Source organism: Rhagoletis zephyria, unplaced genomic scaffold (genome assembly GCF_001687245.7).
Source record: "Rhagoletis zephyria isolate East Lansing unplaced genomic scaffold, Rhagoletis_zephyria_1.1 Rzeph_scaffold_07115, whole genome shotgun sequence".
In the NCBI taxonomy this organism is placed as follows: Eukaryota; Metazoa; Arthropoda; class Insecta; order Diptera; family Tephritidae; genus Rhagoletis; species Rhagoletis zephyria.
In genome coordinates, this window is record NW_016164198.1 from 5808 (window position 1) to 9591 (window position 3784).

Here is a 3784-nt window from a genome sequence, read left to right on the forward strand (position 1 = left end):
AAACATATCTCGTTGTGGTAATGGAGACGGTTGTGATTTAGCAACTGGATTTATTAAATCTTAATGGATAAATCTCTCAATGGAGACATAGTATAAAGCAACAAAAAAATTTATTTTACGTCAATAAAATATTCAACCAAAAACATATGGGCAAATCTAAAAAACAGGTAACCTTTGTGTTATTTAGCTTTATTTTCACTGTTGTAAACTATAGCAATCTGGTTGCTTTTGGATATGATTCATTGACGTATAGTTGAAGCTTTAAAAAAAAATTTTATCGATTTGCTGCATAACTTTTGAATTATAGGTGTTTAAATAAGGTCTTTTTCAAAGTTAATGGAGATAACCTTCACTTTTCTGTAGGGGAATATGCTTCGGTCTTCCAGGCTGAGGTAATTGCAATACTCAAAGCCATGGACTACGTGGTGGAACATAGGTGGAGAGGAAGGAGTTTTTAGTATTTCCAAACTAGTTCGGCAATGCAAGTCTCGACCAAAATATGGTGGTGAACATAACGAGGTTGTTTTACTCTGGGTGCCAGGTCACTCAGGAGTACCTGATTATGAGACATCTGATCATTTGGCCAGAGTTGGCTCAGACCAGGCACTCCCCGGTCCGCAACCAGTTTTAGCACTCCCACCTTTGGTAATCGAAGCCACCATCAGAAACAGGGTGAATACTTCGCTCAGCAAAGACTGAGAGGCATCGAGGGGATGCAGGTGGGCAAAACTCATGTTGCTCAATCTCACAAGGTCTATCTAATTTTTTGCTCTCACTGAGCAGACGACACTGCAGACAACTGGCACAAACACCTCACTGTGATAGGCGTAAATGACAAGTCTATTTGCCCATCTTGCCTTGAAGAAGATGAGACGGTGGAACACCTTTTGTGCTTCTTGCTTGCTTGGTTATTTGTCATAGATTTTTTTACACTCGTTCTTTTCTCTATTGTCAATTTCTGAATTAAAAGTTTGGCGTAAAAAGCTTAGCCGTTTTGATGTTTTAAGTTTTGTGTTTTAAAAATGTGATAAATATTTTTCGCCTCACTTTAAAACTCGGAGCAATAAAAAATAAAAATGATGTCATTAATACAAATAAACTATTTTACATATACTCCACGTACAAAGTCATGAGTGAGCCGAACATTTGATGAGTTTATGGTGAAGATAAAGTAAATAACGCTAGCGCCCGCAGTGCTCTTAAAAAATATAACTCCTCCGAGCGAGAGAGTATTTTGATGTATTTACGAGCTCTATTTTTTAAAACCTACAAGTGTGTAATCACATTATTTTTATAAATAGAACACAAGAAAATATTTTACTTTTATTTTGGCCACTCTGAGTTCAGTTTTTGAATTCACCCGCGATGCAAATTTACATTGTTAGATCTAATTTTCACATTTCATTTTTTTACGAGCTTTGGGAATATTTAGAAATGTATCAGCAGGGGGTCCACCGAAACCCGTAAATTTTTGAAAGGGGTCTACGAGAAAAAAAAGTTTGGGAACCTCTGGTATAAAGTATAATATTCCGTAACGCCAAACTACAAAATGTTGACAATGTATACTTTTCCAAAACGCATCCGAAAATGTATCGAAACGCATTGCTAGAGTAATCAGCGCATCAGAAACAAAGCTGATGCTTCGTTTGTTTTTGCATATTCAAAATATGCAATGTATGTATATGGTTACAATGTTTCGCAACTCTGCATATAGAAACAGTTTAAATACTGCAGCAGAACAGTATCCAAACATTGTATTGGTACGTTTTGGAAGTCAGCCTGTTTGATTAAAATTAGTTTTGAAATGCTTGAATTTTGCAGACGATTCGTTTGGCAGTCTCTTACAAAAAACGTATTCCAAACGAAACATATTTCCATAGCTGGTAGTTTATTTTGCAATTCAAAGTAAATAGGAGAAAAATCAACTGTCGTTTTATTTCATTCGATTCGAATCGAGTTTCATTCGAAAACGGATACCGTAATTCGAGCCCAGTTTTATGTAGGTATAGGTTTTTTGTTGAATGTTTTATTTACGGGAAATACATTTTAATTTTTTTTATATAAATATACAATTTCTCACAAGGCGAATTCACATTAGGCGATAGCAGGAGTACAAACACAAAAATTACACCAACATATTTTACGCAAAATACCGGTAAGAATTATAAAAAAAAATCTTAACTTTGACATTATGAACCACTGAGGCTATGGAACTATGATTCCATTTTACTTTTCCAGAATTTTTGGATGATTCCGTTAGTGCTTGGCATACATTATGTTCAACCCTTCNTTATAAAAAAAAATCTTAACTTTGACATTATGAACCACTGAGGCTATGGAGCTATGATTCCATTTTACTTTTCCAGAATTTTTGGATGATTCCGTTAGTGCTTGGCATATATTATGTAGGCGATATTCAAAACCCGCAGAACTGTGCGACATTTCAATTTTTTTTCGCATTGACTTCGATAATAGTGTTCAGTGTTTCTCGAACACATACATATTACATATTAAATGGCTACATACAACGTAAAACAGGGTTATACTGCTTTTAAAACACCAATTGATGGAAAGCTTTGTGGATTATAAAATAAACTGTAAAATATTAAATTTTCTCAGTATTCAATTTTCGTCGGGAAACGTGGTTTTGTTGTGTTAAATTGCAAAATATATGATTTATAAAAATAATTAATAGCGAAAATGTTAAAGAAACGGCGATTTTTGTGAAATTATTAGCAAATTTCAGTGCATCTAAAGTTTCTAAAGCGTTGTTTACTTTTACTAGGGAATTGTCAAAATCGGCAAATCCCATGTAGCGGTTTCTGGAACGTGCCACATTTGTTCGCTACATCGTGATGTAATAAAAAGAAAAGCTGGCAGCACTCCGCAAGGTTGCAGAAATCTTTCAAAATATGTTCGAAACATATCTTGATATGGAAGGAACTGCTTTACACTGTCAAGGAAAAAAATTGCCAAAACTCAACGCAAATTTTAGCAACTTCAATCTTGCACTTTATTATACTAAAATACATTTTTTTAGATTCTAATTAAAATGTTTGCAATTTATGTGAAACCTTGCAGAATTTTTTTAATTTTTGTACAAAGTTTGATCCAAAACCTGAGATCTATCACATTTTTTCGAAATCTACCACATTTTTTTCCAGATTCTACCACACGATTTTTTTTTCAAGTCCGATCACTGGCTGTAGGTTGAAGAGGATGCTGAACTTGGAGGAAGGCCAACACACCTAGGCCCAATCAGGTACCAATTGTGACTCCACATTGATCCACGAAACTTAGCTGCTGCATTATTTTAAACTTTGGAGTTGCACTTCTACACCCAGGAATTTCTGTATTTTTTCGCATCTTGCAGGGCAAACGCAGGGTAAGTTCCTGATTAGTTCAGGCTCTTCTTTGCCGTAGCAGCTCCTGCAGTAGTCATTGTGGCGGACCACGAGGCCTTCCTCATGCTTTCCTATTAAGATATGACCAGTGAGTGAGAACGAGAATTTCTTTTGTTCTCCATATGTCCCATCTGGTAACGGGTTCTTCATGGAAATGGTCCCTGAAAGTGTAATGCAAGTACCACCTATCACAAGCTCGTCTTCCTGCTCATTTCCTGGTATGTCCCTATACTGCGGAACCCTTACCAGATTTGCGCCAGTTGGCAACTGTTGCCGAATTTCTAGTGACAGAGTTATGCGTCTTAAAAGAGCCATGGCTGTCTGAGTATAAATATACATATTTTAGCGACAACAGCTTGTTTTCGACTTCTTGTATGTAT

General features: G+C 35.8%; 1 protein-coding gene across 1 annotated transcript in view; it reads left to right on the forward strand.

Moving 5' to 3' along the window:
• ktub (Tub domain-containing protein ktub) overlaps window positions 1-3784 on the forward strand; it is a 14526-nt gene that overhangs the window by 2076 nt on the left and 8666 nt on the right. The window lies entirely within an intron of this gene.